At 41.3% G+C, this 24280-nt stretch overlaps 1 protein-coding gene across 1 annotated transcript in view; it reads right to left on the bottom strand.

Moving 5' to 3' along the window:
* kdm6ba (lysine (K)-specific demethylase 6B, a) overlaps positions 1 to 24280 on the bottom strand; it is a 122804-nt gene that overhangs the window by 55450 nt on the left and 43074 nt on the right. Inside the window, exon 4 of the mRNA XM_033610448.2 lies at positions 8901 to 8967. The gene's annotated coding sequence lies outside the window, so the exon portion shown is untranslated. The remainder of the gene's footprint in view (positions 1 to 8900; positions 8968 to 24280) is intronic.

The raw sequence follows: 24280 nt of genomic DNA on the forward strand, positions 1-24280 counted from the left end.
CCTCTTTATCTTTCCAATGAGAGCAATATCCAGAACTAAAGGAGTAAGATGCTAGTTAAAAAGAACCTCTAAAAGATTTAAATATCAGTATTTTTGCACTGTGTTATGGATTTCTCTCCCTTCTTCCACTGTGTTATCAGTGGGTGATTTCTTGTTTGGTTCCTTGGAGGAAATCATTTGACATTTGCTGAACAAAGGAAAAGCTTTCCAGATCAATATTACTTAATGCACAACTTGAGAAGTCTGACAAATGAACAAACCACCAAAACTATTCAAAATGACATTTGCAAACTCTAATATAATGTTTTCTAACAAATAACCTTTTGATTGCCCTTTACTAAATGTGTTGGTGCAAAATTTACTGCTTTCACAGAGAGCACAGAAACTATGTTTGACTTCTAGAGAGCTTTTAGGCTGGGACAAAGGAACAAGTACACTCACACACAAAAATGCATGCTTCATGTTTCCTTTTCTGCTTCGGGAGATGTTTCCTATAGCTCACGTTCAGACACACACACACACACACGCACTTACACACACATACACAGCCTGCCCTCTTAAGTGCCGGCCACGTGCAGGAGGATGGAATTCCAGAGCGGAGAGAAAAAGTACAGTTGGAAAGCCGGGAGAGAGAGAGGGCGGTAGGGGGTGACGGTATGGAAAATACAGCATGGAGCTGCTGCACTCTCTGACCAGGGCATGGGCTGGAGGAAATATAGGAACTATTACTGCACTCACTGACTCCTATAGACGGCCCCCCTCCACCCTCTCCATAAAGAAGCCAGGGCACCAGGAGCCACAGCTCCAGACTGCATGACTAGAATGGAAAGGTAACAGAAAGTACTGAGACAGAAACACCGAAGGCAAACTGAGAAGTTTCCATAAAATCAGCAGCTGAGTATGTGCCAGTTGTTGAATGTATCTGCCCTTAGAAAGAGGTTAATATCATTTCAGCTCCTGCTGTATAGCAAGCATGCATGTTCCTAAGCTGCCTATTTGAAGTAAAGGCCTTTCATCAGAGAACAGCTGCAATGGAAAGTTATCGCAGCTGATAACCACTTCTAATGAGATTTATCTCATACAGTTGAGTGAGAGGAGCCTTGAACTCTGCACACAGTTTAAATGAACAGAATTGTATTAGATTAGTTTTTGAACCTGTTGTTGAAGCTGCGGATATCTAATGCTGAGTGTCATTAATTTCCCTCTGGTGTATATCTACATAGTGTCCTAACTGTGACGCAGCACAACATTTTGAGCAACACTTTTGTTGAACGTCCCATTTGTATTTTATTCCTGTCACTCACATTGAAAGCGTTGAATGCATGAGGAATGGCTGATTCACAAGGTTGAAATGACACGACAAAAAGATTAATTTCATGACAAAAAAAACTACATAAGTTGGCACCTGGCTGAAGGGAGATCACCAGGGAGCTTAACTTTTCTGGCAAGTATTGTGTGAGATGCTCAGCAGAGCTCAGCACTCCCTCTCGACTTTAGCTCTTTGTTTACATTCCTCACTTCTGTTTCTCTTCTTGTGCGCTGAGCTGAGCTGCCAATCAGAATGATTGTATTCGCCGACAGGCTCTGTTGTGCCAATGTCGATCCGCTGAGGGTCAACAATGTGGGACACATCCCATTGACGAGGGTGGCAGACTCTCACCAATGGCCCAACTTTGTCTGACGGCTTGGTGTGTCAGGGCCTAGAGACCACATGACAGAGTTCCAGATTAACAGATCCAGTCTGGGCAGAAGGGTCAGATACAACACGATGCAGCACTACAGTCAGATGCTCACTTGCTGTTAGGACACGGTGTCAGATGAAGAATCAATCAATGATCATCAATGATGCTCATTGCTTTTTGTCATTTTCCATCACTTCATGCTGTTCAATCAACATTCTGAAAACAAAGACACCTGACCCAGCGAAATTAACTAAAGACTGCGCACAAATTTTAGCTGTTTGTGGTTTAATCATATTATTCATTAACTGAGGATGATAATTATAAGCTGACTACCCTTTAACCACTATATAAGTGTGCTTAAATGCATGGTAGCAGAGATGGAAGCATTCATGATTGGAGAAAAAGCAACTCTGAAACAGCATTGACATCTTGTCATCCAAATTCTATGGCAGAAGAACCTTGTTTGGAGAAAGAGAATTACTGGATGTAAAATGTTTAAGTTATGTATTGACTTCAGGCTTTTGCCAAGATACATGTAAACATTACTCTGTGAGCTAAAAAGCCCTTATCTGCATACATATACAGAGGAGCCAACTTGCTCACTTTAAGAAGTCCCAAAATGTACAGCAGCAATAGAGAACAGAGAAAATTTACATTATCAGGGAGATGAAATCATTTGAATGAGTGGAAACCTGCACACAACACTGGTGCATGAAAGCAGACTTGATGAGGCAGAAGCACTGTATTAAATTAAACACAGCAAACTACTGCTTCAACATAGAAGCAGAAATTCCTCATTTACCTTGTTTTTACATGAACATAGCATTCATCCTCAGAATTTAAACCTATCTTTTCTCTAGCACCCCCCTGGAGCAGTATGCAGGCGGTGAGCTCTTCACCTACTGGGACCAGCTCCAGTCTGACGCCAGTGCTTCAGTCAAAGAGAATGACCCTAACAAACACAAGGAAGACCTGCAAAGAAAGAGGTCAAAGCCAAGTTTCAAACCTATTCACACCACTGGGTAACAACATCTTTGATCCTTAGGCCTAAATTTCCAACCGAGCCTTGCAGATTGCCAAGTACTCCACACAGACCAACTACACCAACAGAGCGTATACACCAGCCAATAGTTTGTGTTTTTCCTGGTTTCATTTCTCATGTACTGCTTGGAGCTCTGGGTGTACTGTAATTAAGCACTGAAAAATAACCAGTGATCAGGGTACAAACAGACCACCTAAAAATGTACAAAAACAACAAGACTGTTTCTTTCTAAACTAAGGTGTTACTGAAAGTTGAATAAAACCTCAGCTTTCAATTTGTCCATTTAAATGACCCAAACTACTGTCGGGTTGGACATCTTTTATATTTTATCCATTTACACTTCCCTTTTTTTGGCAATTACTCTCCTATCACTTCCAACAGGTGCTAATTGCTTGGTGACAGCAGCTGTACTCCGTGTGAACCTACACGTCAGTGTATATGATATGCCTTCACCCCAAAACTAACCCCGAGGCCAAGACTGCAAATAAGACTTTGACAATTTATATGGTTAAATGAGGGCAAGTAAAACGAGGTGAGTCGATGACAGAGAGCAAGGAGCGGAGGAGGAAACCACCCAGGGAAGGGGGGGGGGGGCAGAAGGAGAGAAGGCCAGTCAGTATGGTGGCACGTTACATAATTCTCTCGCTGTATTGATTTATCGCCTTGCTGATTTGGCCCCTAGCCAGTATGCAATAGCATTTGTAATATTTGAGCTGGAGCCCAGACGGAGAGAGAGGGAGAGAAGAGAGACTTAGATGGTAAGGGCAGATAGATGGCGACTGATAGAGAGGACAGTGAGAAAGAGGGGAAAAGAGGTAGAAGCATAGAGAGTGAGTAATAGCTGGGAATTTTGGGATGCAGCCAAAGTGACACCGATAAAGAGAGCGAAGCGAGAGGAAGCAGCGACAGATAATGAGAAGAGACAGAGGGAAACAAAGCGTTTAAGAGAGCGGTTAATTGAACGAGATGGAAATAGCAGAGATTTGGGGGAGAGGAAACAAGTGCGAACGGGGATGAAGAGATAGTGACAGATCGAGGGAAGGCGGGAGTGAAAGAATGTGTGTCAGTGAGTGCACTGCAGGTCACCCTTGTTGCTGTAATCAGTACTGTTATATAAGAGCCAGCGGCACTGGGCAGAGCAGCCCGACGCACTGGATCTGCAGGACAGACTGGGTTTACTGCACACACAGTACACTCCACAGTATGTCTTCAAACACTAGAACAGAAAATGCCTGTGGCCACATATGCTGAATTTAAACTTCAGCAGCATTCACAGGCTGCTCTGAAAGTACATCCACACTAGTAGGCTAAATTTGAAAATACGATTTTTCTCTCAGTTTTCTAACATTCTGATACTGACACTTTGACAAGCATGCACATTTCTCACAGCGACTGGTTAGGCAGTTAAGCTCTATTTTCTCATTTCCTGCACAACTATTTCTGTCACAAGAGTGCAAAACCAATGCTTTGAAAGGAAGATAAAAAAGTGTGCATAGTTTTCCACAGACCAACCTGAAAACCTTGAGTCCCACATGTTAACAGGTTTTTCTAAATAAGCCAGCTTTTGTGTAGAAACAGCCACACACACTGTTCACTGATATTACTGTTCTTCATGATCCCCTTCATAGAGGAGCATGAGGGCCTCTCCTTCCGCCTCCATCCCTCCTTTTACCCTCTGGCACTTCCTCCTTGTTGTGACATCTTTCTTTCACTCCCTCCCTCTCCATCTCTGGATGAACTACAGACGGATGAGGGGAAGGAAGCGGAGATAAAGGCAGAAAACTAGATTAATGGGCTGAATGGAGCACAGAGAGGGAGAGAAACAGAAGATGGAGGAGAGAAAAAGTAGAGAGGGAGGCTGAGTGAGAACAGGCTTTCCTTGTGCTACTGTGAATAATTTACTTTATTCCCCACTCTCTCTCTCTTTTAAAAGACATATTCAAGTTATATTCAACTGGGGGGTGTGAGCTGATTAATTGCCAATTAATGTTTAACGAGGTACAGCTGTGTTCAATTAACACTGGTTTAGGCTCCGTCTCTCCCGACACCCCCCCACCCTCCACTTCTTTCTCTCCCTTCATCAAATATCATACCCTCTCCTTCCCCCTTCTGCTGTTGATTCCTCACTACAGCAAGAGAGATGAGAGAAAAAGAGAGGCTGATCTGTTAAAATTACGAAGCTGACTGGAGATAGTAATACTTTATTCATTCCTGCAAAAACCAAACAGATCCAGTGCTGCCAACTCTCTTTCAATGAAAGTAGCCAGAGCTAGGTTCAAAAGTTGCTAAAAGTCGCCAGAAATATGCCGAAATGCATATTGGCGACACTATTGCGCATTAAGGGAAAGATTAAAACTTTGCTGAAATGGATTCAACAGAAAAATCCCCAACAAAATGATGGCGTGAGAACTATGGTGCTTATAAAATAGTGCTTCGAATTCCAGAGAGCGAGAGTGTCAGCGTAACCATAAAAAACTCATTACAACTGAACTCCCATAGCAAGTGGCACCTCCTCTCCTCCTGCCTGTCCCACACCTACTGTACTGCAAAAGGAGAAAGAAGTAGAGACTGATGCTGTACCGATGGCCGAAGATCTGCAAATACTGAGCATTATTCAAGGAAATGAATTACAATATATTTCACTCCTTTTCTGTGATGGTCTGAATAAGTTGCTTAATTTGTTGCTTGTCGCTTTTTAGAAATTCAGTCTCTAAGAGGGTCTGAAAAGTCTGAAAAAACATGCTTGTCTGAATTTCTACGCGAGTAAATGTGTGCGGTTTTGCTCGCTAATGTCAGCATGGCTGTTGTCTTTATACTGCTATCCAGATTTTGAGAGTAATGTCAGTTTTTGGTTCCCCAAATTGAACCTGCCTCCTGACAGAAAGTTGGCTGAGCCAATCAGGCTGTCCAACTTGCAGGGCTACACAGCATTGCTGAAATCTGTAAGGAATGTCTAAGGTTACCTATAACATCTCTGTGAAGAAACACACAATTTCTATGTAGATAACCAACAATAATTTGAGCCTTAAAGGAAAAGTTTGACATTTTTGGGAAACATGCCTATGTGCTTCCTTGCCAAAAGTCAGAAGAGAAGATGTGTAACAATGACAAGGCAAGGTTTTATAGGGGGTTACGTGCTACATTCTTTCCCTGACTTCCTGAAATCTGCGCTGGTTGCCATCCAAAGTTAGAGTGATGACAAGACTTCAGGATGTCTGTTTCCTCCTGTTCCCAGTCTTTATGCTCAGCTAAGTTAACTGTCTGCTGGTTATAGCCTTATATTTATGTATGAGAAATGTATTGATCTTCTAATGTAACCCTTGGCAAGAAAGCAAATTTGTCTATTTCCCAAAATTGTCAAACTATTGCTTCAATAGGGATTGTTTTTGGCATTAATGGTACAGTGTTATTGTAGTAAAGTTAAGGGATGCGTTGGAGGATCTAAAAGACTGCAAGACATCATGTCCAAGAAAACCCAACACTGATCAGTTGAAAGATTCTTTGAGGCTTTCTAGTGGATGTTTTGACATTCAGGGATCCTATTTTTATTCACTTCAAACTGACTGATGGAAAACACCTCATTTGCATTTTTCTTCATGGCAATATTTTAAAAGTTTGCATAAAATTCAGTTGACAGCTGGATGTAAACATAGCTGTATTTGAGAGAGAGGCTAGCCTGGCCAGAAAAAAACTTAAAATCAAACTAAAGTTGTTGGACTGGGAACACAGAGTCCATCCTGGCAGTACATTTGACCACCATGATCAGCAGAAAGCTGAAAATGTGTAGATTCAGTGACCATAGAAGCACACACATACACACACAAGCACACCTGCAACCTGCAGTAGGTCAGGGGGTGCACATTTCACCCTCTATCCTAACTCTTGCTACACTCTAGCAGAAATGAGCATTTTGTTTGACAAAATATATCTAAAGTGCAACAGTCTAAATGCAACATTGCTTTGAAAAGGTTCCCTTGCAGACTGTCCTCCCCCCCAAAAACAACCATACAGGTCTGTGGCAGAACCTTTTTATGACCCAAATTTATGTTTATTGTCAGAGGTAACCTCTAGTGGTTGTAGTAATTATGACATGAGCAAAACGAGGAAGCTAGGTGATGCAGTAAAAAAAGTGGGGAGGAGGTAGGGGTGGATTGATGAGTCAAACACACAGGACTTTCACCCAGGAGAACGTTATCTATGTCCCATATGAAACAAAAAGAAATTGTTGAGTAATTTTAACTTGTGTACCGAACTTAACATACTTAACTTATGTCACGTGTGTAACTTTACTTACCTACGTAACTTAAGTTATGTAACAAATGTGCTTATTTTAAGCCAAACCATGATCTTATTTGTTTAAAACTGCAACACTATGAGTATGTGTAGCCATCGCTGGCATTCTCCAGCAGTCACATATGTCCTTTTGGGAGTCATTGGCAAACGACCTCGATTGTTTGGTTATGAGGACATGTCCTTTTATACCACATTATAAGTGCTTTTAAAACCATGATACAAATAAAGCCAACCTGTAGCTAATCCAGATCTTTATCCCCAATCCATTACCTACATTTTTATTCTGAGAGCAATATTGCTCATTGTGTGATTTATATGCATATGAACATGCATTCATATATTTCCACTGGGTAAAACAATTTGTTTGGATTTTTGATTTCCCTTATTGGAAAACATGCCTTTTGTCAACATCTATCTGACACCTACGTTAGCTACTAGAATAGAGCAATCAAGTGTAGTTTGGGATACGTGAGTTACAATGACAATAGTCAAGGTGGTGAGGTTCCCGAATGCCAAACTGTTACCTTTTCTGTGTCATTTGAATTTGCCAACACAGAAAAGTCCCTGGTGTAGCTTTAATAATGTAACACCACTTGACACAAATTTCATCAGTTCCAAGCACAAGCTGGAGTGTATGTTGTGATGTGCGATGGATTCAGCAGCACAGATTGCCAGTGAACCCACTGACACCGAGACATTTGAATTCTCCACCATGCTTCCATTTGCCCTCCTCCCCCTGGAAGCAAAGACCCACAGGGCTCACAAGTTTGATGCCTTCTTTTCTCTCTCCCTCTCATCCTCCCTTTTCTTCATCCCGCCTTATCTCTGTCTTCCCACTGTTCTTCTGATTCATCATCTGCTTGGAGCCTCTCCCTCCCTCCCTCCCTCCCTCCCTCTCTCTCTCTCTGCGCCCGTCTTTCTGTCCAGGAAAAACATCAACATCACTGGCTCTCAATTCAGATATATTTTTTTTTGCGCTGTGTGTGTGTGTGTGTGTGTGTGTGTGTGTGTGTGTGTGTGTGTGTGTGTGTTTGTGTACAGTGCATTCACTGTGGGAGATTGTAGAACCTGTCTGACCTGACTAGTTCATGATTGCTATACACAAAACACAGTGAGATCGTGTCATATGTAAATATGATAGTGGGGGAGAATGAGGAGACAGAGAGCAACAAGGGATGAGAAATACTGCATCTGTCTGGTGGAGTTAAACTGTGTGTGACTGCCGGTGCGTATGTACTGTATGTATGTCTGTCGGCCCCTTTTTTCCCATTTTGGCTTTCATCACAATCTGATACCTCCACCCATCTGTTCACAAAGGACAGAGGGAGAGAAGAAGGGAGGAGAGGTGGGAGCGTGCAGAGTTGGCTATCACTCTTCATCCCTGCTCCTCCTCTTCCTCTTTATCTGCTCTCTTTCTTTGTCCTCTACGTCTCTGCCCATCTCTCTTTCTCTCCTCCTCTTCCTCCTCTCCTCTAATCCCTCCTCCTCTCCCTCCTGCCTGTCTCTCTACTCCTCTTCTCCTCCTTTCATCTTCAGATACAGGCAGAATGGAGCTCAGCTTCCTCTAAAGACCCAGCAGGTGTGTGGTGTGTCTAATTGCACGAAAGTGTGTGTGTGAGTGTGCGAAATGTGCTTTAAAGTCCTGCACATGAGAGCTTTTTTCCCCTATGAAGTCACATTGTGCCTGTGTTTGTATCTACTGTATGTGTGTGTTAGCCGTGTGTGTTTGTGTGTGTGTATTGGAGATATCTTGTTTCCTCAGGGGAGTCCAGGCCCATTTCCACTGTCTGCTGTAGCCAACCAACCCAGCAGTGCATCGATAATCTATTAGGGTAGAAATACACACACGCACACATACACATGGACATGCTTGTTCCTCTTACCTGCCACTGCTGAGCACACTCCGGGTGTGTACTGACTGTAACAGGGTGGGCCAGATATTGCCTTTACCTGAAAAGCAAGCAAACCACAGCTATAAAAACTGATACACACATACACACAACGGTTATCAGTGGCACTGGCTAATATGTCTTGTGGGGAGTAGTGCGATGCTTTGGTAAAATGCCACTTCAAACAACCAGCCACATCTATTGTATTACATCCAATTGTGCAGACTTGCACGTTCAGTGCAGTGAACAGTACACCAATAGGAAAATGCTAAAAATCTCATTACAAAACCATGTGCATGATTCTGCTGCAGCCTCCAGTTTTCTGTGAAGGCTTTCCACAAGATTTTGGAACGTGGCTGCAGAGATTTACTACCATTCAACCATGAGAGCTTTAGGGATGTTCAGCACCGGTGTCAAGGCCTAGATACACCAAACTGATATCAACAAACTAGTGGCAACAATGGCCAACTGTTGTGTCGTCTGACGTTGCCTGGGTCTCGGTCAAAAAGTTGCACTTGAACACACCCCAAGGGCTATAGCCAACAGCCAACTAGCACGTACGTTCTGCGCCTGCATGAGAGGAAATAACTCTCCACACTAGCAGCCGGCAGTAGTCTGTATTGTCATTCAAAAAGTAAAACCAGAGGATCAACAGGATAAATTCAAGGCGCTTTTAAACGAACATATGAAAGTTACTGTACGCTAGCTAATAACACAATTACGAGCTGTTTCTGCTAAAGGGCTTAATGACCTCATTACCTCATATAAAAAGTTTGCTTCGATCTCGCACCCTCTTGACTTAGTTGTTTACTTTCCTCACTTCCCTTTCTCTTCTACAATCCATCAATCTGGATTAATATATCAATCAATGATCAACAATCCAATCTTACTGATGCAAAGTGAAAACTTTGATCCATATCATCATCTTTAGGGTTCACTTTTATTTTGAAAGTTTGTATCACCATCAGACAGCAGCAGGCAGATGGCAAGCAGCCAAGAAAAAGACAATGAGGATAACGTTAATTAGTCTGGAAGAAATCAGAAGTGTGGAATATTTTTGGATTTTGGAGAAAAAAGGGGTCAACACACAAAGTGCATGCCATATGTAAACAATGCCGTTACAAGATAAAACACAATGTACCTGGCATCTCACTCTGCTAACTTCTCACAACAGCAACATTAGCTGCTCTGTTTCAACAATGTTCGGCTGAAAAATGTGCATGCAAGGTGAAATCCAACCGTGCTGCCCCGTGGGGTGATGCAGCACCTTAAACCAAGGGTGAGTAAGAAAATGTATAAATAATACATGTAATTTAAGCGGAGGAAAGTCCGCTGGCCAGTGGCCACGAGCCTGATTTAAGCAATGTAAACATGCTTGAATTAATAATGAGTGACAAGGAAAAAAACATTGTCATGTCTATGAATGTTGACAGTTTTTATTGAGCTGAGTTTTATACCTTTGTTAAATTATCTGGTTATTATTCCTTGTCTTATAACTGTTGGGAGAAGTTTGCCTTTGGGGTTTTAAGCCAGATAATCCTGACATTTCATGACAATGATGATGGTTTGGATGAAAATGAATACATTTCTACCATAAAGGGCTTTCTGGCAGAAAGCCCCGAAGGTTAAGTTATTCAGTGTGATGTTTATGTGTGTTAGTGGAGTCAGTATACAGTAAATCTTACTGCACTTAAGCAGTTACAGTTATTTAAATCATTTATGTGTTGTTTTTTTCTTTTATGGCCAAAGGCAAAAACAGAAAGGGGTGGCAGCTTCTTTTGTAATCGACTGTGTTAAATGGGCAGATGATATCGTCTGATATCGAACACAGGCCCCTGAGTCAAATGAAATCGAAACTGTATTGTGGCAGCAAATATCGTATCCAAAGAATCAATATTGTGTTGAAACCCTTGATTTACACTCCTAGCACTGCTCCTAGCAGCAAAAAAAAAAAAAAAGCTGACAAGGGCCAATGGGGCGGGACGCACTACAAAAACGAGGGAAACAGGCGCTTACTCACAGTGTAAGATTGACCAACAGCCAACCATCAGCTTGGTGTGTCAGGGCCCTTCGGCCACAAGGCTTGGCTCATAGTCAGGTGTTCAGTTAAACCCAAAGGTGTTGGATGGGCTCTGTGATCAGACATTTTTTTTTTTACACCCAACTCAGTAAACCATTTCTTTGTCGACTTTTGTTTGTTAACAGGATCATAAAAATTCCCTAATAACAGACATTTGGCCATGTAGCGTATCAGAGTTCTACAGTGATTCCTTTAATGCATTTTTCAGTCACACAACTCAAAGACACATCTATAACTGATATCAAAGCAAAACAGCTCAGGCATCATAATTCAAATATCAAAAGTAAAGCCAATGTTTATTGTATCTCAAAATTCAAATCACCCTTAATACAACAAGTTTGCGGTGACACATTAAAAGAAAAACTCGATAATTCAATTCAATTTCAATTCAATTCAATTCAATTTTATTTATAAAGCCCAATATCACAAATCACAATTTGCCTCACAGGGCTTTACAGCATACGACATCCCTCTGTCCTTAAGACCCTCACAGCGGATAAGGAAAAACTCCCCAAAAAAAACCCCTTTAACGGGGAAAAAAAAACGGTAGAAACCTCAGGAAGAGCAACTGAGGAGGGATCCCTCTTCCAGGACGGACAGACGTGCAATAGATGTCGTACAGAACAGATCAGCATAATAAATTAACAGTAATCCATATGACACAATGAGACAGAGAGAGAGAGAGAGAGAGAGAGAGAGAGAGAGAGAGAGAGAGAGAGAGAGAGAGATGCAGGTAATGACAGTAGCTTACAACAACATTAATGAAAGTAATAATATTATAGTTATAGTTCTGGCTACTGTGGTACAATATGTTGAAAGTATGTATTAATATCTGACAGTATACTTGTGTGACAATAGTCATATGTGTATAATAACAGTAGAAGTATGACTAATGACTAATGATGGCAGCAGCAGCAGGAGGCATCTGGCAGGACCACGGCAGCAGCACAACCACACACGTCACACTGTCCAGGCACCGCTGCGGTATGAGTTATTCTGAGAGACAGTGGAGCACAAAGGCTCCGGAGAAGAAGCCGAGTTAGTGACATCCAGAATGGCCGAGTTAGCAAGATGCAGTAATAGGATGAGAGTGAGAGAGAGAGAGAGAGAGGAGAGAGAGAGAGAGAGAGAGAGAGAGAGAGAGAGAGAGAGAGAGAGAGAGAGAGAGAGAGAGAGAGAGAGAGAGAGCCCGGTGTATTATAGGGGGTCCTCCGGCAGACTAGGCCTAAGTCAGCCTAACTAGGGGCTGGTACAGGGCAAGCCTGAGCCAGCCCTAACTATAAGCTTTATCAAAGAGGAAAGTCTTAAGTCTAGTCTTAAATGTGGAGACGGTGTCTGCCTCCCGGACCGTAACAGGAAGATGATTCCACAGGAGAGGAGCCTGATAGCTGAAGGCTCTGGCTCCTGATCTGCTTTTGGAGACTTTAGGGACCACGAGTAACCCTGCGTTCTCAGAGCGCAGTGTTCTGGTGGGATAATATGGCACTATGAGCTCTCTAAGATATGACGGAGCTTGACCATTTAGAGCTTTATAAGTTAACAGTAGGATTTTAAATTCAATTCTGGATTTTACAGGGAGCCAGTGCAGAGAAGCTAAAACAGGAGAAATATGATCCCGTTTCTTAGTTCCTGTTAGTACACGAGCTGCTGCATTCTGAATTAGCTGGAGAGTTTTTAAGGACTTACTAGAGCTACCTGATAATAGAGAGTTACAGTAATCCAGCCTTGAGGTAACAAAAGCGTGGACCAATTTTTCTGCATCTTTTCGGGTCAGGATAGGCCTAATTTTCGCAATATTACGCAGATGAAAAAATGCAGTCCGTGAGGTTTGTTTTAAATGAGAATTAAAAGACAAATCTTGATCAAATATTACTCCGAGGTTTCTTACGGTAGTGCTAGAGGCCAGAGCAATGCCATCTGGAGAAACTATGTCATCAGATAAAGAGTCTCTGAGTTGTTTGGGGCCAAGAACAATAACTTCAGTTTTGTCTGAATTTAACATCAGGAAATTGGTGCTCATCCAATTTTTTATGTCTTTAAGGCAGTTATGGAGTTTAGTTAATTGATTACTTTCTTCTGGCTTCATCGATAAATACAACTGTGTATCATCCGCATAACAATGGAAATTTATAGAGTGATTTCTAATGATGTTACCTAAAGGAAGCATATATAGAGTAAATAGGATTGGTCCGAGCACAGAACCTTGCGGAACTCCAAAACAAACTTTGGTACGTAAGGATGATTCATTACGAACGTCAACAAATTGAAAACGATCAGATAAATAAGATTTAAACCAGCTTAGTGCTGAACCTTTTAGGCCAATTAAGTGATCCAGTCTCTGCAGTAGAATTTGATGGTCAATTGTGTCAAACGCCGCACTAAGATCTAATAAAACAAGAACAGAGACGAGTCCTTTGTCTGAAGCAATCAGAAGGTCATTTGTAATTTTAACTAGAGCTGTCTCAGTGCTATGATTTCCTAATCCTGACTGAAATTCCTCAAATAAATTATTATCCTGGAGAAAATCACACAGCTGGTCTGCGACTACTTTCTCAAGGATCTTTGACATAAAGGGAAGATTAGATATTGGTCTATAGTTGGCTAACACCTCTGGATCCAGGGTGGGCTTTTTTAGGAGAGGTTTAATTACAGCTACCTTAAAAGACTGTGGTACATAGCCTGTTAATAGGGATATATTGATCATATCTAATATATGAGTGTTAACTAAAGGAAAGACCTCCTTAAGTAGCCTAGTTGGGATGGGGTCTAAGAGACACGTTGATGATTTAGATGAAGAAATCACTACGGTCAATTCTTGAAGAGAAATTGGGGAGAAGCAATCTAAATATATATTAGATTCTACAGCTGTGTTTGAGGTTAGATAGGTAGGCCTACCATCTGAGGGCAGGAGGTCATGAATTTTGCCTCTAATAGTTAGAAATTTGTCATTAAAAAAGCTCATAAAATCATTACTGCTAAGGGCTAAAGGAATACAAGGCTCAATAGAGCTTTGACTCTCAGTCAGCCTGGCTACAGTGCTGAAAAGAAACCTGGGGTTGTTCTTGTTTTCTTCTATTAATGCTGAGTAATAGTTTGCTCTGGCATTGCGGAGGCCCCTCTTATAAGTTTTGAGACTGTCTGTCCAGATTAAACGAGATTCTTCCAGTTTGGTTAATCGCCAATTCCTTTCAAATTTTCGCGATATTTGTTTTAACCTACGGGTTTGAGAGTTATACCAAGGAGCAAACTTTCTTTGCTTTGTTAACTTCTTTTTAAGAGGAGCTACAGAGTCGAGCGTTGTTCGCAGCGAGCCTACGGCGCTATCAACAAAATGATCAATTTGGGAGAGGTTAAAGTCGGCACGGGAAACCTCTGTTACTGAAGGTATTGGTATTGAATTTAACGACGAAGTAATCTTTTCCTTAAATTTTGTGACAGCACTATCTGATAAACATCTAGTATAGTAACTGTTGCTGAGTGGCGTGTAATCGAGTAAAAAGAAATCAAAAGTAATCAGATAATGATCTGATAGCAAGGGATTCTGTGGAAAGACTTTTAGGTTATCAATTTCAATTCCATACGTCAGAACTAGATCGAGGGTATGGTTAAAACAGTGAGTGGGTTCATGTACACCCTGACTGAAGCCAATGGAGTCTATTAATGAGATAAACGCGGTAGCCAGGGAGTCATTATCAACGTTGACATGAATGTTAAAATCGCCTACAATAATAACTTTATCTGATTTAAGAACTAAACTGGATAAAAACTGAGAATTCAGATACAAATTCAGAATAATGGGAGCACTTGTGGACCAAAGGATGCCCCTTTTCTTTAAATGAGTGATCTCAATGACACATATGGTACTTGAACAAGCACACATGGAAACACACTAAGACACCAGAATCAAAATATCCATCAGCTACAAAGACAAGAGGACAGCAGAAACTATGCAGAGGCATTTAAAAAACATACAAGATCTGATGTAATCCTCCTTGAACATGTGAAAATAGAACCCAATGTACTGACCAACCACAAAGAGTGGTAATGATTACAGCTACCAGACAGACATACACCCACTGTCATTATATCCTTAGACATCCAGAACACACATGCACACAAAATTGTGATGGACACGCACAAATGCACACACAAACAACACACGGCCAGACAAAACACATAAACAAGATACCAGCATGATGTAAGAAGGCGCAATATTAGACATCACTATAATTAAAGCTAAAGCCTGTTTATCGACCAGTTAAGTAGGACAGGAGGAGCTAAGCCCCAAAGATGCAGCTTGTTTACAATAACAGCCACACACAGATAGGGTAAGAGCATTTAACACCATGCTGCTGCCAGTCTGTGTTAACTGTAGCCACTTACGGAACACCACCAGGTTTTTGTGCCATATAAAGGGGGTCAAGTGAGGTCCAGAAGGATTGTGGGAATGTAGGAAGATATAACATACTCTTAAAAAGTAATAATTAACTATAGGGATGTGCAGATTGTGAAATTCTGGGCCGATACAATGTTTAAAATAACAATGTGGCTGATAGCCGATAGCAATGTTTTTGTTGTTTATTTTGTTTTCGTTGTTATTTATTACCCCTTTTGCACCAGGGAAACAAAGGAATCTACAGTATAAAACAAAAAAAACCCTACATTTTATAAGATTACATTTGAACACATCCTGACAACGTTATAATTTACCTTCACCTCATACCACCAATGTCAGCAGTTATTTCCACTCACCAACTGCTAACAGCTAACAACTAACGTTAACTGCCTCTCCTTCTGGTGATATCAACACGGATTTGTTGTTCACAATGTAACAACATCAGATAAACAATAGGGTGCGTCCCCTGATGTTTTGATAGTGACATTACTACATCCTTTCATCTCAACAGCATACAGAGAAGATCTCAGTTCATCCCAAACAGGTTTTCTGTTGTCCCGGAGATGATGGGACGCTGTTAATTTTTAAGCCTTGCTTTTTAGCCTGCGAAAAACTGATGAGATACAACGGAAAATCATGAGCCACTGCCATCGGTGAAAGTCATCTTATTTGGCTAACCTGATGACAGTCAACAAGGCGAATATTGGCCAGTACCAATGTGCAGCCGATAAATCTGTGTATCCCTAAATAAATGATAGTAAAAAAGTTCAAATTCATGAGCTTAATGCAAGAGACCTTTAGTCTTACTTTGGTTTGATTAAGGTTGTGACTAAAGATTTATTGATTAACCTTCATTATGTTCTTGTTCTATCAATTGTCGAAAAAAGTCACAAATATTCAAAAAAAAAAAAAGTCTTTTTACAATTTCCCAAAGCCCAATGTGACGTCTTCAACTTGCTCAATTTAATAGCCAAAAATCCAAAAATATCAGAATTATTGTGAAATAAAACAGAGAAAGGCAGCAAATATTCATATTTAACAAACTGTAACAAGCAATTGTTTGGTAAGTGACTAACATAATTAATAAATTCTCAAACTATGACCAATAATTTTCTGACCATTGAAATCAACTAATCAGTGCGGTTTTAATTTGATACCGATAAACAGACTAGCTGTTGCATGATCATCTCGGACTGACCCAGAAAAGACTGGATTGGCTCTCATGGTCACACATGATGTCTGATTTGCTTATAATAAGTTAGCATTTAATCACTTCTGATTGGTGAAACAGAATACCAGACTGCTTTATCTGACACTGAATACCAATATTAACAGACTGACTTTCAGATGTGACTAAAGGTTAGTGTTAAGATTCAAAATAGGTAAGAATTACTTTTTAAAGGTTTACACCTGAGGGTCTAATTAGTCAACAACACATGCCCACAATAAAATACTGAGCTCGTGCCACTGGTGATCAGGATGCACATTTTGATTCTTGGTTGCTCTGAGAAAGAAAAAAATCATGGTACTTAAATAAAGCTCTTTTGTCTGAGTTTAGAAAATGTATATTCTAGAAGTTCACTGCAACAGGACAGAGCAGGCCAGCTTTATTTTCTGTAAATGTCTCACAGAAGAGCCCACACATCCTGTTTAGGCTGATGCGGTCTTGTTTAGTTAATTTTTATCAGCTTGTTTGCAATCTGTAATTGGTCATGCTGTCACAAATTCAAACCTCAAAGCTGAAAACCCAAGCAATCATTTCAGGTAAATCCTTAAATATTCCATCATCTACCATTTTCCTCTTTGGATAATCCCTGGATTCCTGCCTTTTGGAATTCCTCCACAGATTATCCCTTCGCTTAAACCACTCCAGGGCCACAGAGAAGAGGAGGAGGGGAGGGAGAAGGACAAGAATGAGGAGGGGGAGAAGAGGGGAGTCTTGTTTTAAGAAGTTGGAAGTCTGTGAATCTTGCTGGGCTTGCAGTTCCCCCTGCGGACACGTTTTGTGCACATTGAGGAATGCGCTTGCTCCATCTCTCTGTTGTAACCCCCCTCTTCCCATCCCCTGTCTCCCTCCTTTCCTTCTCCTGCTTTCTTGCTCCTTCTTTAGGGAACAGAGGCATGTAGGTAGACACAGACAGCCGGGCTAACTCACAACAGCTCCCGTGATCTGCCTGACAACAGCCTGAGGGCCCACACATGGGCACACATACAGACACACATGCAAACAGTCACAACAGAGATGGGAAAAAAGAGACCAAAGAGGGGCCCCGGGACGGAGCCTTGAGGCACTCCAACCTGGTGACACAGCAGCAGCAGCTTTCCTCCAGGCCCCCAGCCACTGAGCCTAACTAAGCACCAGTTAGAAACTGCTCCACTCCTGTTTGCTAACTGCCTTTGTTTGGCAGAAAACAATAACCAGCCCCCCGCTCTCTAATTTACAGGGGAGTTGGCTCATTCCTCTGAGTGGAATGTACAGTGGGAGCAGCTTGCATTTCATGATGGGGTGGAGAGATCCGTGATGAGGAGGGGTGGCTATCCGGCCAGAGTGAGGCTGCGTTGAGGGAAGGGTGAGTGAGTTTAGCCGCTATTTTTAGATGACATGTCATTTTAAACTCATGGTCTGTTCCTGTGCTGTGGTCAAGGAATGAAACACCAGCAGGGATACGTGGACTTGCACTGTACTCTTAAACCTTTAGGACAAAGTACTGAACCCGCAAAGTGGCACTTTAATAAAACTTTTAGCGACCAAATCTGCTGCACTTTGGCAAAGCTACAGTCTTACCCAATGCACACAGAGAAACCCACTTTCATACAATAAGTAATGTAAACACAGGACAAGCCAAACAATAAAAAAAAGCAGAATGTGCAAGACAAATACTGAAATCCATATCTACAGAGGGAACAGCAAATCCCCAGTAAACACACAAGATTGTGAGGACAAATCATGGAGCCTATTGAGCCCTTCTGAAATGCAAACAAAAGCATATGCAAACAGCCACACAATCACTCTGTCTCCAAACCACCGCCCACTCAATCCACTGTCACCTTACTTAACCTGCAGTATACTGCAAGAGCTGACAGAATGGCGAGGAAGATGTACAAAGAGAGGGAAAGCAATCCAAGTTCAGCTTGTCTCAGTGAGCCAGTGCAAAGCCTAAAATGAAAGGGAATGAAAGAGTGAGAAGAAAGAGGGAAAGATAGAGAACATATGGTGTATGGGGACCTAGTTTCCTTCCCCCTTCCCTCATCTCCTCCGTTTCCCCTCATCTCACACACCTGGGACCATTACTCCTCATGGAATCAACACCCAACTAAAACTCCACTTTCTTTAATTAGTTCTCGCTCTTCCTCCCCCATCCATATGCTCTCATCTCTCTGTCACCTTTTCTCTCTTTGTCTCTTCTACAATCTGCTCCATTTTTTCCCTGTCATCATGATGTCTTACTAACTTGGATTTGTTTTGTTCTCCAACTTCGCTCTTTGTACCTTTTCCCTCTAAATTTTTATTTAGAATTACTGTACTAGATCCTGTTTGTAAAATATAAACGTCTGTTGGTGTAGGTGTAGTATGGAGGCTGTGTTGCAAACAGGATTGAGGAAGTGTGACCTTTCCCCACATTCTACCGCTTAACTAATCAATGACAAAAAGATGGAGGAGACAATATACTGCTTGCAAGTGAATTTGTATATGCATGAGAGGGAGGGAGACCACTAGACATGACAGACGACAGGTCTAGCTTCAAGTGAATCCCAAAAGAAAGACAAATAAGCTAAAAATATCTCTCTTGTGAGTTCAACAATTACAGCACTAGTCTTTACAGAGAGTAAGATATTAAACGCTGGCCGAAGCTCCCATTAGGGTGTTTTTCTCATACCTTCACTGGAGTATATGGTATATGGTGGTATTAGTGAGTAATGCAGCAAACACAATGTGAAAATAAGCTGTTTTCCCCCTGCAGTCTCTCTATGCTGTTGCTGGCTGGCTGTTTAAACTCCCGTAATGTTATCCTCACCACTGGCAGTCGCTATGTTTCCAAGCTCAGTTGACTGTTCCACCAGTAGAAACTGACCTCTGGCGGCGTGTGATGTGCACTACATACAATGCATCCTCATCCTCCATATGAGTTTAATGGGAAGAGGAGCGACTGCTTTTTGACAATATCGAAAATCATACTTTCAGGATTCCTAAACACCCCGGTAATCCCTTGATACCACCCAAGCCTAGCTCCAGTCATATAAATCACTTGAAGCCATTTTCAAAGCCTGTCTCTTCTGGAGAGCAAGAAAACATCTCCTGTAGAACTTAAACTGGCTAATTTGTGACATTTAATCGTTACTTTAAAGGAGCTGAATGCGACATTCAGAGCATATTTATGAATCAGAGTCTGAGGCGAGATTGTCTGCAACAGTGTCAACATACTGGCTGAACTGGTACTATGGTACTAACAGTGCGGACAGTGCTAACATGGCAAAATTGCTGACAAAGCCAATGGTGTTAACCTGGAGGGTGGGCCTTAGGCTTTTAAGATGCTGCCGTCACTATTATCAGCAGTAACTGCCCGTAACCGCCATATGAAAGCAACGCAGAGCAGCAGGAATTAGTTAGCCAGTGAGACACACTCACATCGACACACATGCACGCATGGCTGGACTTTCTATTGCAACAACAAACAGAGAAGTTATATTTGCAACATACAGAGGGAGCATGATTTCATTCTCTGTTCAGGATGCCTTTACCCCACTATATCTTTACATAGCAAATAGTGGTTTGCTGCTATGTTGATGTTCTGAATGTCATAAACAGAACCTTTAACAAATTGCATCTCCCAGTGCATAAGTCCAGGTTCTTTATTCTTATTACGTGTTACAACAATTGCAGAGAAGCAGTCATTGGCGATGGAAAATGTTAGGCCTCAGCCTCCCTCCAACAATGCTCATTAAAGATCTATAAAAAAAAGAAAATGACACAAGGAAAAGCAAATTCCAAATCTTAGACAAATTAAATGATAATTACGTCTTAAAAGTCAAGCAAAAATAAATGTGTAATGAGTTTGTCACACCACAGAAAAATGTGTCATTATTCACACAGCCAAATTTGATTATTAAAAAAACCCAAGTATATAAAATTAGGTTTAAAAATCGTGAAAAAATTAAGTGTTCTCTCTCTGCTCCGAGACGCTGGAGGCCTGTCTGCTGAAGGAGCTGAACTGAAAACTGAGCTGCTGCAAGGCCACTGCAAAGCCATGGACTCTCGTTAGGAGTTATCCCAGTAGCACAAAGCAGACATACCCCAGAGCCAAGAACAAGCTGCCGTGCACCTACAGACTCTCTTTAGCAGTTTTTGGTCAGTGCAGTCACGCAGCCTATGGTTGCACAGCACAATGGTGGCTGGGTAGCTGTTAGTGATGGCAGAGATTACTCACACATAGTGAGCAAACAAAATGACATTGACATTATGCGTTATTATGAGTGAACAATTGAAGGACGTAGTATTTATTATAGCATGGGAGGGGTTATGTTAAGGCTTTTAGTCCCGCCCAAATAATCCTGGCTACAGAAATGGTGGGTCTAACGCCCCAGTGCAGTACTACACAGTTTACTGTCTTTTCAGCAAGTATTTTCTAACATGTATAAAGTGTTCAGAAAGAAATCACTGATTTTACTTTACCTGGACTTTAAAGTGTTGTCTTGGTGGAACATGTGCATGTATGTATATAACCTAATTTTTGTTGTGTCCTTTTTATAATTGCATTCCACTCTGACTTGAGCCCTGTAACAGTGTTAGAGAAATGCTATCAGGTTTATAGTTAGAGTGCCTGGGTGACTTTTGCATAAAATGACTCAAACATGACATGGACACCTAAAATTGCCAGCACATCTTGTAAAGTGCATGTCTGAAAGTAGCTACTGACTTCGCTGTCTGTTTGCTTTGATGTCTGCAACCCTGACCTCAAACGGGACAAGTCATTATATGTGTGTATGTGTGTCTGAGAGGGACATAAACAGGGCATGAAGGAATTTATTGCTTAGTTAAATCATGGTGACCTAAAACCTGTAAGCCCACATCAAAGTTATCCACTTGCTATGTGCTGCACGTGGTAACTTTCTCTTTAAATTAGAAAAAAAAAACTTTATGAAAACCATGTGTAAGCTCCGCAACGACAAATAAAATGCACACTTTAAGCAAAGTTGTATAAACAAAATCACCTGAATATATAAACAACTTAAACACTTCTTATAACTGTCAAGAGTAATTACGAGACATCTGAGGAGGGAAGTCACTGTAAAATATTTCATTTTCATGCAATCCATGCGACAGAAAGCTGTGGATAAATGTCAAAACTGGATGAAGCATGACCTAAAAAAGTACATGTCTTTGCAGGGATGTATGTAATTTAAATATAAGATATGAATAGCTGATATAAATACACTACAGACAAGAGTAACTACCACCTTGTGATTTATGCTTCCTAATAAGGCCTGAATGTGAAACTCTACACTAGTAAATCAGGTGATGTGATACAAAACTTGGTTCTAAAAAGAAACAAACATGAAGTAATATAAAGTCATGTTTGTTCTGGGAAAATGTCTGGGAAAGTTGCAGCCAAATGTGCTGTATAGTCAGTTTTGTCACTTTGTGCATCGTGCATCATCTGACTATGTGAATATACAGCAGGACATGTTTTTGTTGTACTAATTAGAGGATGGAATGCAATGAAAATCGGTGGGTGGAGATGACCAAATGACGCAAAAGCACTAAATCAGACTGAGAAGGAAAATCCCACAACTGTGTTCAATGCGCTGGAGCATGTGTTGCATAATGGTTCTCATTGTGTGTGTGCTTGACTCTTACTGCTTATATTTATTTGTTCCAGTGTGCATTTGTAAACGTCACCTTCATCTGCCTGGCCTGGTTGCTAGGACACCTGCTTTGAGCACGTGTAGAGGCCTGACTGTCTGACTTGACCTTTAACCCCACAGAGCTCTAACCCTCATGACCTCAGCAGTGGTCTGGCACTTAATCGTACTGACCACTCCCATCACAGTGCTCTGTTTGTTTATGTCTGTGTGTGTGTGTGTGTGTGTGTGTGTGTGCGTGTGTGTGTGCCATGACAGAGAGTGTGAGCACTTCTTAGACACACTATAAGTGAGTATGTATATATAGTATATGACTACCCTCCTCCTTCACTAAAAAGTCCAGAATCCATACATAAAGAAATGTATTTATTTTTTAAAATTCAACTGCTAAACACCCTTTATTTTCTATTTCACTAACAAGTCCATTCTCTGTTTGTGTGCTGAAGGCTTTAGGTTTCCACATCACATTCGTGAAAGCAGCATATTGGACCATGACTGGCCTGCAAACTAAGTTATGCATGTCACAAAATTCTGCTTGTATCTACACATCTTAAACTGAGATTTAAAGGCCCAGACACACCAAACCGACATCAAACAACTAGTGGTAATGAAGACAAACTGTTGTGTAGCGTCATGGCACTTCTGTCTCAGACAAAAGTTGCACTTGAACACACCAACATGACGATAGCCAAGGGCCAACTAGCACGTACGTTCGGTAGTCTGTATAAGTTATTCAAAAAGGGAAACTGGAAGTCCAACATGATGGATTCAAAATGCTCCTTAGCCAGATAGCACAACACAACCCAAAGTTGAAAGAATAATGGCTTTTTACCATGAACCTTGTGGACAGTACCACAAACAATTATGAACCCCTTCTTTCAAAGAGCTCAAAAGCTAAAAAAAATAATTTTACCTAATATAACAAGTTAATTTTGATCTCACATACTCTTCAATTAAAAATAGTCATTTGTTTACTTTCCTCACCTCCATTTCTCTTCTTGTGCACTGAGCATCAGTTCAGCTCACTGATGGGCTCCGCTGACGCCAATTCAACATGCTAAATCAACTTTAAAAAAAGCTGACAAGGGCTGACTAGTGCTAATGAAGCAATACAAACAGCAAAAACTAGGGTGACAGATGATTACAGGTGGGCCGACATCAAGCAACTGTTGCACAAGAAGAGAAGTGAGGATGGCAAACAAACAGCTAAAGTCAAGAGGGAGTGAGACCAAAACAAACTTGTGTCACAACAATATTTTTCTCTATCCATTGAGCTCTTGACAGAAGTGTTTCATGATGGATTGTATGACTGTTCAGTGGTGCAAGGTAAATATACTTTGTTCTTTAAACACTGGGTTGTCTTGTTAATGTGCAAACTGGCTAACTAGCACTAAAATGGTCTTCCGGTTTCCCTTTTTGAATGACAAATACAGACCACTGTCGTCTACAGGTGTGGAGAATTATTTCCTCTCACACAGGTGCTGAAGGTATGTGCTGGTTGGCCTTCAGCTGTGGTCTATGTAGTGTATTCATGTGCAACTTTTGGCCAAGATATAGGCGGCATGAGGCGACGCAAAAGTTGGCTTTCGTTGCTGCTAGTTCTAGGAAGTCACCTTAGTGTGCCTGGGCCTGAAGTGAGCATAGAGATACTTTCTTCCTTCAGCAGATGAATGTGAAAACAGTATTCTAGAGTCAAACTTTGCACATTCATCATTCTGCACAGTCAAGTTTAAACATTCAAGTAGATTTGAACTACAGAGATCTTTGGGGTGATTCCATGTGTTGAAGCATGCATAACTACAGGTGAGAGCAAAGGGATGCAGAAAGACTCAAAGATGGAAAAAAGTACAGCCCTGCTGGGTGTTTCTGTAACTTGAGTTATGACGGAGTTTCTCTGCATGCATGTGGAGCTGCAGTGTCAAATTATGAACAAAAATCTGCACCGGGAGCTTTGGATGCAATTTAGAAACACAACCAAACCAAAACAAGCTCCAAGCATAGGGGCCACCAGGGAAAGGAAGTGCAGGGACCTGGGCA

Source organism: Epinephelus lanceolatus, chromosome 22, assembly GCF_041903045.1.
Source record: "Epinephelus lanceolatus isolate andai-2023 chromosome 22, ASM4190304v1, whole genome shotgun sequence".
NCBI classification, from domain to species: domain Eukaryota; kingdom Metazoa; phylum Chordata; class Actinopteri; order Perciformes; family Serranidae; genus Epinephelus; species Epinephelus lanceolatus.